Here is a 12,959-nt window from a genome sequence, read left to right as displayed (position 1 = left end):
GGTAGTTTAAAGTAGTATAGTGATTTAAATGTATAGTGTGAATGTTTACTGAGTCTTGTTAGAATTGTGAAGAAGTATCATGAACCATGTATCCAGCAGGGATCTGGACAGAGTTGGAGGCTGCAGGGGCACTGAATGAGGAGCTGGAACTGGGTCATGGCTCAGAGCTGACTGCAGAAGATAAGGAGACCACTCTGCCTGAGGCGGTTGGACAAGGACTCCCAGACCACTGGAGCCTATAGGGCCAAAGCCTGAACCCTCACAGGCACCTTCCACTGAGCCCAAGGAACCAGATGCCTCCCACTACACATCACCAGTCCAAGAGAGCAGCAAGAGGGAGGCTCTGGAATTAAGGAGGTGTGGTCCATCTTAAGGCTGAGGGTTGGCTCTTCAGAGAACTCTAAAGTTCTCTCAGAGGGTGGAGCCTGGAGGAGGTTGTGGGGAGACAGATGCATCAAAGATCTCAGTCTCCTCCCAACCGTTGTTGGAGCAAATTGATCACTCAGCACTTTCTGTGGTCCAGTAACTTTCATCCAGCCTTGCTGCTTTCCCTGTGAGCTTTGCCATCAGGCCAAAACATGGTAAGAAGCAAGGCCCACTGGCACCCTCTTTCTCGTCTCTGATTTTTGTTCTGTTACTAGCATGGAAAAGAAGTGAGCAGTTCTTGCTGTGGATGAGCAACAATTCATCATACAATGCAGGGTGAGAGCCTGGGTGAATTGCAGAGGGGTAGAAAAGGGTGCAAAAGCTGCCTCCTGAGAGCGCTGGACAGACAATGGAGCCTCCCTAGTGTGGAAGACCGAGGGGAGGAATAAATGGACTGCCCCAGGAAAAAGATAAGTTGGGAAATGTTGCCAAGACAATTTTGTTGTTCGGTCAGTTCAATGTCCTGTTTTCTTTATCCATGTTCTTGCTAATATTGAAAATTCTAATTGTTTTCCTCCTTGCAGCTTAGCTTTGTTTGCTTCGTGATGGATCTGTTGGGTGGTTCATTATTTACTGGACCTGTTTTATGGATTTTGTACCTTTCTTTATATTTTACTTTTTCCTGTGTCTTTTTATTATTACTGAAGAGGTAACAGGGTTTAGTGAGCAGGAAAAGGCTATGGCAGAGAGCAGTTCAGAATCAGAGGCAGAGGCGGAGGAAGGAGAGGAGAGGCAGAGATGAGGCAGGCTGTGATTGGCAGCTTCCCTCCCTCTTGGCCTCCCAGAACTCGAAGAGGTATGCAGAGGGCAGAGCAAAAACAGGCAAGATGATGGAGACTCAAATTACTTGGGAAGGAACCAGGTGAAGAGACAACTTAGGGAGCTGTGGGAAGGCGGGGATCTTTGGTCCTGGCAACTGCCTCACAGGAACAAGATATACCAGGAAGAATTGCTGGGCTCACTAGGCCTGCCCTCCTGAACTGTTTTGTTTCTTTCACTGGCACTGTGTGAGTTATTGTTCACCTGCTCCTGACACCCCCAGTGAAACGAGTGCAAAGCAACTGGGCATCTCTTCCTCTTTCCCACAGTTATGTGCTGTAGAATGAAAAGTGTTATAAGGCATCGCTGTACCACACAGTGCTTCAGTTGTGAACAGCGGCCCATGAAGTTTGATGGAAATGGAGAAACTCAGAATGACATCACACCAGAAATGGAACACAAGAATATAAGGAGAGCCCTTCAGTTGCAGAGCATCAGCTTTGCATGCAAAAGGTAACAGCTTCAATCCACAGCACCACCAAGTAGAACTGAGCTGAAATCCTGCCTTGGGCTACAGGACTTGGCATTAAGACTGAAATCTACCACTAGAGATCGACAAATCTCAGTTTTGGTTTATCTCAATTCAATTCATCCCATTTCTGCATCAGTTTTCATGTATGCATGTATGTATAAACACAGACATGTGTACTCATTTTTGCATACATTTCTCTAAACAAATAAACTTCTGCAAGTAATTTCAATAATATAATGTCTTTTTTTTTTGTATGTTGCGTTCACTACCATATGCATTTTTTAGTATACTTTCCCTAAGACATGCAGTTTTGTATGGGGTTTTTTAGAACTGCCTTGCAAAATTCAGAGAAGTGAGAATTTTGAAGTACAGTTACATATCAGTCCACACTGGTTTGGGGAGTGCAAATTTGGGAAGTGTCCACTAAAAGGCAAACTGAATAATTTTCTCCCCCAATCCACTACCCACTATGATCTATGTCCCTCTTCTGGCTCGCAAACAATTTCTCAGGAGCCAGAACCCTACAAATCCAGCCAAAACCAGTCAGTGGTTGCCTGTTTATTTCCTTCCCTTCGGTTTCACTTTCTTGGTCTGTTCTCCTAACCATATGCCTGCCGCATTCCTCTATCTTGCCATCTGCGTCTACCACCTCCAAATAATGTACTGGCTGTTCCAGATCTCCAGTTTCATTCATCATTAGATTTCATGCTAGGAACAAACTTCAAAGCTTGTGTCAGCAACAGCTGCTGTGCATTGAAATCAACTTGTCTGAAGGAAATCCTTGCCGAGCTCTTTCTTGGTCCACCTGCCACAGTTTCTGCAGCAAGGCAAAAAAAAAAAAAGCCAAACCAAACAGGACCAGTTTCCAGTTTGGGAATCCTTTGAGGAGTCTTTACAGTGCACCTTCCTCTAGTGATTTTACATGGCTGGAATGTGTCCTTAAACTATGGTGCTTCCTCTTGCTTGCCCAGAGGATGGAGAGTGGGAGGTGTGGCCACACCCACTTTGGCCACACCCACTACTGGTATGCAACCTGCAGAAAGTTGCTCCCAAGAGAATATGGTCTTGGAGCTGCAAAAGGTTCCCCATGCTTGCTTTACAAACAAGGCAAAGATAAAAGGCTCATTTAAATGCCCTGCTCCTTCTTCTCCATTTCCTGCTTTTGGTTGTGTAATGGGTAAGCATTTATCAGTTAATGTCCACACTGGTCAGCCTGCTTTTGCCAGGAAGCAGAGTTATAAGTCCTTAACTGCAACACTTTCTATGGTTGCTAACATGCCTTGATTTGAACAGAACAGCCTAATGGTCTTTATTAAATGGAACACAACTGAAAGCATGCCTGCTTATTTTGGGTAGTAGGTAGAACAGCCACAGGGAATTTCAGGATGGAGGGATGAAAGGGATGGGGAAGGAATTTCAAATCAACAGGGGTTAGGTTTTAGGAAGAAGCAGGGGCTTGTGCTCAAGTTATTCATCAGCTCTAGTTTCTGCAGGTCACTTAGGGATTGAACCCGGGTGGGGGTTGCACAGATATACTTTGCAAAGTGCTTTGACTACAAAGATGACAGCCCTCCCACCCCACCCCCAGGAGAAACTGCATCTTCTGCAGGACTAACATTTCAATTTAGATTGGGAGGAGTGGATTTAGGTTACCAATGACAGTTTACACCAGAAAGGGTATAGCTAGCACCAACATTTTGGAACTTTCTATCTCTTGATACTAGGCAGGTGCCTTCACCAAACTTCACAGTGCCTACTGAAAAACTATGTTTCAGCAGGCCTGCCCACAAATGTACATTTGATGTGTATTTTAGTATGTGCATTATAATGCATTTTAAATAAAACTGCTGCTTTCATTCCAAAAAGGGCTAACTTGTTTTTTAAAATCTGATTATATTGGTAATTTTATGTTATGTAAACCCCTTAGAGATTTTGAAGATTTTGTGGCATATGAATCCTAATAAATAAAAACAGAATTTAAAAAAAAGCTAAACAGGCAAAGTGAAGCTATGTATGCATGCATTCAAGGCAGCAAACTGAATATTCAGCACATTTCTTCAAGACAATGAATAATCAAGAACACTGAGCAAGCTTTAGCATTTCACAGAACTTTTCATTGGGCTTTGATGTCAGAAAACAAGCACAAGGATGAGAGGGAAGAAGTTGCTCAATCTGCAGTCTGTTACAGTCTTCAGATAATAATCCAGGAAGCTCTGCAAAACAAGCAAAGCAATCTTAACTTTGTCCACTCAAAAGTCAGTCCTATTGAGTTCAATTGGGCTTTTGCCCAGATATGCAGTGTTAGGACTGCTGCCTAATTAGATTAGATGCTGGCAAGTTGTCCCAAGGCATGCTGGGAGAAAAAAAAGCAATAGTTCAAGCCAGTGATGTGCCAGAACCAAACGTGAGTAGTACCACCTTACTCACAAACACCTTTTTTTCTTGCACCCCTTTTCTCTTCTTCTCCTTTTCCCATTTAAGTTCTCCTTGCCATTCACCTGTGAAGTGAAGGCCCAAGACAGGTGTTGATCATCATGTGAGCTGCGCACAGGTGGTCTGAAGCGAGCGAGCTACCACCATTCCTGTGGAGCCTCTTTTTATTGAGACAAACATGCAAGCCAGGCAAATACATTTTTGGGCTGTGACCTTTACACATCTTCCGTCCCGAAATCGTGGGGTGGTACAAAGCTATTCTGGCACCTGTTCCACAGCGTCATTTTCCCCTTGCTCAATGTATGACGTATGGAGACAAAGGTCTCATGGAAAAGGGTTACAGACAGGACACCGCAAACTGCTGAGATCGCGAAAGGTCAGGCAGAGGTGGAACGATGTACAGACAGCTGTGGCTTGTCGGGGGGGGGTTCCCTGCACCCCAAGGTCACACGTGCAGGCCGACCGTGGCTGCCTGCTGGTGGGGAAGTGTGCTCCCTCCGGACCCCACTGCCCCACTCCGCAATATCCCTACAACCTGAAATTGTGGTGAGGGCCTGGGTGGTGGCTGTCAGTTGCCCACCTATACTGAAAGATTTTGCTATATCTGCAATTCATTGCTGCATCGGTTGAATCAGAGTTACTTCTTAAGAGAAACGAATTTGCACCATCAGTTTGTGAATGAAAAATGGCTGGCAGGGTTTTAACTGCAGTTTATCCCCTTCCATCCAAAGGATGTGAACTCCAGAGAGTTGTCAGGTTGCCTCAGACAGGCCTGACAAGTCTGCAGGATGGAATATGAGCTAATAGAGCCAGATCTGAATGGGACTTGCCGGATGGGGAATTTGCATCCATCTGATTTCCTAAAGCGCCATGCAGGGTTAAGGATGAGGGGGATTGAAGCAAAGCTCCTTCGGGGGGAAAAAAAGCATATGGCTTTCAAGTGGAAATGGGGGCCTTTTGGATTGCTATTTTGAGAAAGCTGTTCTCTGGAAGTGCTCCCAAAATGTCACACTTTCTCATCGTCTAACAGAAGGAGCCAGCTGTACCCACAAACGCAGCATCCTCGAGGCAGCAGGGAGGACCAATGATGTCAGGCGGGGAGCCGGCCTGTGCACTGCCAACTTCACAGGGTTGTTGTGAGGATACAAGGAGAGGAGAGGAGGGGGAACCACATATGAAAAAGGTGGTCAGCTTGCAGCCCTGTGGCACAGCAGCCAAAACCTTCTGCAAGTGGACCATCCAAACTGCTGGGGAAAGAGAACTGTCCTTCCCCTGCCAGCCCCCTGAATGAGGAAGGAGATGGAGAGAGGGAGGGAATACAAGGTTCAGCATGGGAAAAACTGAAATACTTTGTCACTTGTACAACTTATATATAGTGAGATTACATGAGCACCCCCAACTCAGCTCTCTAAGTCTTAATTCCCATCATTTACTGATGCACACCCACCAAACCCAAAAGTCAGTTGCCCTGTTGTTATCTTTTCATTCAGCAGCCTAACAGCCTGTTGGTGCAACTAATCATGCTTCTATATCCTGAGGTCCCACCTCATATGCCCACCTCTGGGCATGAGCGTCTTAGTAGTACAGAAAGCACTTAGGGAGAGTGAAAAACAGCTCTAGTAAGGGGTGTGGCCTGGGCAAAGTCTTGAGAGCCAAACAGGGAGGCCTGGAGGGCCACATTTGGCCCTGGGACTGAGGCTCGCCAGCCCTGTATTAAAACATCTATTTACTATCAGCTGCCTTCTGAACTCATCCTCTGACTCACCGCCCTCCTTAGCAGTGTTTTGCTCCATAAAATTAAGCACTCCCTTGCTTAGCTTGAAATCCCCTTGGCCTGCTGAAGTGTGAACTTGAATGCTTGAGTGGTCCAATTGCTCCAGCCCCATGATGCACCTGATCATCCTGCATCTACCCAAAAAACCCACATCTTTCCACTTCTTGATAGTGTGGTTTGTCGCATTCCTGCTCTCTACCATTGGGACCGCTGACAGGTGGCTGCTTCCCATGTGGGTGTTTGCATCCCTATTTTAAAACTCTCTAGCAGGGGCAAGGCAGAGAGAGCCTGTATCTCCTGACTTGCCCATGGCACTGTACCTAGGACAGGAGGGGGGGTACCAGTGTGGGGCAGTGGCTGGTGTGTTGGCCTTAGAACTGGGACATGTGGGCCTCAGTCCCTGCCTGCTATAAAACTCAATGGGTGAAATTGTGCGAAGGTTGGGGAAACTTTTGTCCCTTGAAGGTCTCATTCCCTCTGCTGTGATCTGTCAGGGCTGCATGCTGGCAGTGAGCAGAGCTAAAGCCAAAATGTGGACAGCCTGCCACCATTTGTCTGTCTGTCTGTCTGTCTGTCTGTCTGTCTGTCCCTCTCTCTCTCTCTCTCTCTCACACACACACACACACACACACACACACTTTCTGACACTCCTCCATCCCGCTTTCAATTTCTATTTTTGACACTGCTTAGTCTCTCTGCTTACAAAGAAGTTCCACCTTCCTTCCATTGTACTATCCATTTCAGCTTCCCACCTCCCAGAAAAGCCCTTTCTTTTTTTCAAGCCTTCCACTTATCTGCATAAAATTAGGCTGGGGGTCACATGAGACCTAAAGACCAGAGGTTCTTCAGCCCATGAACACACAAACAAGCAAAGGATTATGCAGCAGTTCTGGCTGGATCCTGAACTGAGCCCATTGGGGTTGGCGCAGGATTTGACCAGAGCAGGTTGCAGCAGTTTCTGATTACCCTGAGTGATCTGGGGCTGTCAGGGTAGGGGCTGGTTTGACAACAAGGGGGTGGGCACATGCATCTCCTTTTCCCTCCCAACTGCATGTTTATTTATCAGGGACAAATATCAGAGAATTAGAACTGTCCCTAGTAGATTCTGACTGTTGAAGTGTTTGATCAGCAGTCTTGCAGTGTTCCTGTTTAAAACCCAAGCCTGCTGTGAAAAAGACTCATTTCAAAGTTCCCTCACTCCTGGAGGGAAAAGAATAATAAAGGCTATGCATTTGGTTCCAGGACTTGCAAGTGTAGACCAATCCTGGAGGCAAAAATGCTTGAGATAAACCATCTCTACAAAATTTGCATATAATTCGAATATACTGTATTTTTTGCACCATAACACTCACTTTTTTCCTCCTAGAAGGTAAGGGGAAATGTCTGTGCGTGTTATGGAGGGAATGCCTGCAGATGGCGGGGGGGGGGATCTGCTGCAGTCGTGAGCAGAGGATCCATGGTTCCCCTTCCTTCCCTCCTCCGTGGCTCGCTTTGAAACAGCAAAGCGGGAGAATTGCCGCTGAGTGGGGAGGAGAGAGGGACAAAGAGCCTGCTTCTTTAAAGGAGCAAAGCAGGAGAGGAGAGGAGAGGAGCGGAGAGGAGAGGGGAGGGGAGGGGAGGGGAGGGGAGAGGAGAATGAGAAACTGAAATGTCTATCCTGAAATCATCTGCAGTTTATTACAAAGATGGCTGTATGGAAATATGAATTTTAAAACTTATTTATCTCTTCTCCTGTCCGGTTGGTTCCTTTAAAGCAAGCAGGCTCTCTGTCCCTCTCTCCTCCCCACTCAGCTCGCTAAATAGCAGCAAAGTTTTTCAGCTCGCTAAGCTGGGGATGAGTGGGGAGGAGGGAGAAAAGCAGAGCCTGCTTGCTTTAAAGGAGCAAAGTGGGAGAGGAGAGGAGCCTTCTCCCCTTAAACCCCTCTCCTGCATTATTAGCAACATCCTTCTCCACACACCCCACGCATGCTCCTTGTCCCTTGAGTGCTTTTCCTTCCCTGCCCACTTAAAACATGGTTACAAAGCACGGATCCACATGGATCCTCAGGATTTTTGCACTGGGTCACCCCAAATTCACCATCAGATCACATAGCATGTCCATGGCTACATCTTGCACCAAAAAAATCATGCACCCACTGTTGCCTGGGGCCACAGTGGTGCAAAAACGTGGTTACAAAGCATGGATCCACATGGATCCTCAGGATTTTTGCTTTGGGCTACTCTAAACTCACTGTCAGATCACATGTCTGTGGGCCACAGCATGAACCACAAAAAATCATACATCCACTGTTTCGTTTAGAATATTTTTTTCCTCCTCTAAAAACTACGTGCGTGTTATGGTCGGGTGCATGTTATAGAGCGAAAAATACGGTAATCCATGATTCCCAAGACTAGTAAGTGAATTGGGATTTAGGTAGCTACCAGTGTGCATGCTTCCTGCATGTCCCAGCACAGTGCTTGGCTCAAAATAGTTACTAAGTTGTGCTTTTCCAATATGAATTTTAAAATGCATACTTAGAAACATTTATTAGAAAATATTTATTTAGGAATGGAAGAGATAAATAAGTTTTAAAATTCATATTTCCATACAGCTCTCTTTGTAATAAACTGCAGATGATTTCAGGATAGACATTTCAGTTTCTCATTCTCCTAATCATCAGCTTGCTGCATTTCCAGTCATCAACTTGGAGATTTTTTAATTTTGAAAGCCCGCATAAAAATCACCAGCATTTATGTGCATGTCTAAGAGAGAGAGAGAGAGAGAGAGAGAGAGAGAAGAATATAATGCATTGTTAGACACCATTTTCATTAATATTTGCCTTTTTATACAGTCTTTCCCCTAACATGCACATTTTTTCACTGGAGAACTCTGTCACAAAATTTGGTGACCATCACATTTTGAAGGGTAGCTGTGTTTTGGTTCACACGTTGTTGTTTCAGGGACTGCAGATTACCAGGCCAAATTCCTCCCCCTTTCCTAAATACGTGTAAAAGGGACACGGGCCAGAAATCGATTGATTCATCTGCACCTCCTCTCTGCATGGGAGCAGGCAGAGCACAGTTAGCACTTGGCTTCATAGAATCTACATGTCAAGATGTGCCCAGCTCAAGTGAAGAATCAGACTCTGTGTTGGTTGCTGTGCTAGAGGCTCCCAGCCCAGCAGCTACAAGATGGTGTGTGTTTTATGTTAAATTAGTTCCGTCGAGTTCCGCAGCCGTGATGTGCCCTCAAACCACAGGTGTTCCTAAATCAATGAGTCCATGACAATTATAAATTGCTTTTCATAAGCAGTAAGCAAACAGAACCACAAGAAAGCCTGGCAAAAAAAATGGCTTCAGTGAAGCGATACTTCGGCTCCACAGAGTTCTGCTGCCCCAGCTCTTTCCAAAGTGCTTACTTTCTTATTTCAAGGAAAGCCTCTTTGTTTCCATTTTCTGGTTCTGTGTGACTTGCTGATTCGGAGACTGCAGGAGTAAAGTTTGTTCTCTAGGAGCTGACTTTCCCCTCCCCATCCCCCTTGGAAAAGTTGACAGTGTGCTGCAAACTGCAACGTCTGAGAAATGTGTGAAGGAACCGATTCAGGAGCCGTGGTTCAGCTGCTCCTATATTCACAGTATGTGTGCAGCAGATATCAGGCTGAGATCTTCCATGTGGATTACCAGCAAGAAGCAGTGGGCCAAATGCCAGCTTCTTTAAGAAACTGGAGGGTTGGATTAAGTTTCAGTCCCAATGTGATGCTGTGCCACAAGTGTCTTGCTTAGATCAGGAAGTGAGGTCCAAGAAATGAGTCTTCTTAAGGGGATCTGGGGCTTGAACTGAGGAAGTTGCCATTGCAACTTGCCAAAAGTTTATTAGTTAGACCAAGTAAACTTGGGCAGTGAGGAGGCCGTCAAGTGATGGAAAAACGTTTGATACAAAATAAAATCACACGTCACCCTTGCACATAGCAGTCAACTTTTCCCATTTTTTAAGGGACATTCCCTTATTCCGAATAGGATTCCTCACAAGAAAAGGGAAAAGTTGACAGCTATGGCCTTGCAATGATGAGGTTAAGTTCAACGCCATACCCCAGTGGAAATTGTAAAGTGTTCTATGAATGAGATGGTACCTCTTCCAAGCACGAAGAAGAGAAGAGTTTGGATTTGATATCCCGCTTTATCACTACCCTAAGGAGTCTCAAAGCAGCTAACATTCTCCTTTCCCTTCCTCCCCCACAACAAACACTCTGTGAGGTGAGTGGGGCTGAGAGACTTCAGAGAAGTGTGACTGGCCCAAGGTCACCCAGCAGCTGCATGTGGAGGAGCGGGGAAGCGAACCCGGTTCACCAGATTACAAGTCCACTGCTCTTAAGGCTGAGCAGCTAACCATTGCTCAGACCATAATGGAGGCACACTTTCCCCTTCTGGAAGTGGCCAGTTGCCAGGCAACAGCTCCCATGGAAGCCCTCTGGGGTGTGAGAGTTGGCTCAGCCCATGATGGAAGCAAGTCTTCCCCATTGCCAAAATTGAAGGAAACTTCTTGGCTTCCTTCTTGTGATAAACCCACTTTTCCAATACTCAGTTGTAAAGAATTCTTTTTGTCTTTAATTGCCTTTCTACTCTGGAGATGAAGAGTGGATGTTCATCAGAGTTAATGCCAATCTTTTGATTGTAGCTCCCTTGGCTGTTATAACCATGTGAGTCATATGAAATGGTGAAGAGATTTATTCTCTGAAATGGGAGCCAGGAACATTTGCTTAAGTTGACTTTGATAATGTGGAGCTGGTATTTAGGGTCATCATTCTTGGTGATCTCTTTTTAATATAGAAACATTTATCATATATATTTAAAAATCCATCTAACTTGGTATTTATATTACATGTTTGGGCAAGATGGGTGGTTTTGTATAAAAGAAACTATTTTATGCAATGGTACAAAAAATATTGTAATAGAGGCTCCCAGGGTTTGATCATAAGGCACATGAGACCCCCATCTTTTTTAAGGTAAGCATAGCCATATCTGCACTATAAATTTAAAGCAGTAACATACCACTTTAAAACAGTTGTGGCTTCCTCCAAAGAATCCTGGGAACTATAGTTTAAGGGTGCTGAGAATTGTCAGGAGATCCTCACTCCTCTCACTGAGCTACAATTCCCAGAATGGTTTAACAATCAATCCTTCTTTCCAAGGGAACTCTGAGAAGTCAGACAAATTCCTTTCTAAAGAAGCCCCACCCCCAAGTAACTTCATTACACCCAGAGTGGTTATTGGCTGCTCGACCTATCAAATATCCGTATGATTGGCCTATCATGACAAACCCTGAACTCTGAATACAGCCCATAGGCTGAGCAGTGAAGCTAAGCCACAATGATCTTTTGGCACCCCCTCAGTAGAGATAGTCAGTTGATTTACAGCCTGTTTAACTAGTGGTAACGGCATCAATTTGCAGATGCGTTTTGGTTAATAAACAAAAACACCCCGAGTATAATTGGGCTGAAGGGAGTTCTCTGAAAAAAGCAATTAAAAGGACAGAGCAACAGTAATAATGTGCCTGATGGATGCCTATGGGGAACAACACAGCATTCCATAAATCTATGGATGATGAAAACATCTAGGGGGAGGAAAAGGAGGGATTCTAGATAGTTTTGAGCTTGGACTCTGATATAATTAGTAGAATGAATGTGTGCCAATTAACAGGGAATTTAACTGAAATTTCTAGAGTTAAGCTGAAATTTCTCGGGGGTTTTGTGTGTGTGTGTGTTTTTGGAGGGGGGGTATATTGAGGTTTTTCTTTTTCTTCCCAGAAAGGAACGCTTGCAGAATTTTCTGCAAATATTCTCCATTTTTGGCATAGCAGCCCCTGTTTTCACCACCCACCCAGAATGGCGCTAGGGGGGCAGGGCACTGCTGAAAGAATGCTGGCCAGACTGTCACACAGTGACTGATATTGCTCTTACTGGAGATGGCATCAGCAAAGAACTTCTCTTAGGTAAAGTACAAACTGTGTTCCTGTTCCTGCAAGTCCCACCCTAAGGAACTATGGGTGAATTTCTCCTCCCACTGGATAAATTTGCCAGAACACATGCAAACACAGTCCACCAAATTTCTGTGCCTGCAAATAGGGTGGGGCCCATTTGCACACAGATCTAGAAACTTCACTAGCAGAGTGATGGGTGCAGCAAGCGAGCCAGCAACCCAAGACACAACTTGGCCAGAGGTGCAAAGAAATGAACCCTAGACCGTAATGCATTTACACTTACTGAAATCATGTCTATTATGTGATGTTTGGCTTCTGATCTGCAGTAATTAGGAATGTTTCCAAGGTGATATATTTGAAGCCAGAGAGAAGTGAGAAGTCTCGCTATGAGGAGATGGCCAGGCAGAGTGAAAACCCTTTGAATCTTCTCACACTGCCTGCCTGCTTGGAGCCTCCTACAGAAAGACACACTTCCTTGGGAGGAAGCCCATTTCTGAGTAAGCATATTTCAGAGAGTGCTGTAAAGGGGGCAAAGAACCAGAGGCGGAATGCAAAGCCTAAGGTTTCCGATGTCCAAAAGCAGCCAGATATAGTCTGGGAGTTGGGGAAGCTCCCCATAGAGGATATGTTACACTGCCAGACTCTGAACCCAGGACTGGCCGTCCAACTCTTTCAACGGAATAGTCTGAATCAATCTGATCAGATCTGACCCAAGGGATTGTGTCCAGTTCTGGGCACCAATGTTTATGAATGATATCGACAAGCTAGAACATGTGCAGAGGAGGAGGGTGACCAAGATGATCAAGGGTCTGGAAAGCAAGCCTTATGAGGAACGTTTGAGAGAGAGTTGGGTATGTTTAGCTTGGAAAAGACTGAGGGGTGATATGGCAGCCATCTTCAAGTATCTCAAGGGCTGTCATAGAATCATAGAATTGCCAAGCTGGAAGGAACCAAAAGGACTACCCAGTACAACCTCTGCAATGCAGGAATAGCAGCTAAAGAATCCCGGACAGTTGGCCATCCAATCTGTTTGAAAACCTCCAAAGGAGAGTCCACCGCCTTCCAGTGTACTTCATTAT

General features: G+C 45.3%; 1 protein-coding gene across 1 annotated transcript in view; it reads left to right on the top strand.

Moving 5' to 3' along the window:
- The first annotated feature begins 475 nt into the window (after window positions 1-475).
- Window positions 476-12,959, top strand: part of LOC310692672 (ectonucleotide pyrophosphatase/phosphodiesterase family member 7-like) — a 62,012-nt gene continuing 49,528 nt past the window's right edge. The window contains exons 1-2 of the mRNA XM_083473790.1: window positions 476-581; window positions 11,708-11,892. The gene's annotated coding sequence lies outside the window, so the exon portion shown is untranslated. The remainder of the gene's footprint in view (window positions 582-11,707; window positions 11,893-12,959) is intronic.

This window comes from Podarcis liolepis (assembly GCF_965112155.1).
Source record: "Podarcis liolepis genome assembly, chromosome: 14".
Taxonomy (NCBI): domain Eukaryota; kingdom Metazoa; phylum Chordata; class Lepidosauria; order Squamata; family Lacertidae; genus Podarcis; species Podarcis liolepis.
Note: the sequence above shows the minus strand (reverse complement) of the source record. Positions and strands in the feature narration are given on the sequence as shown.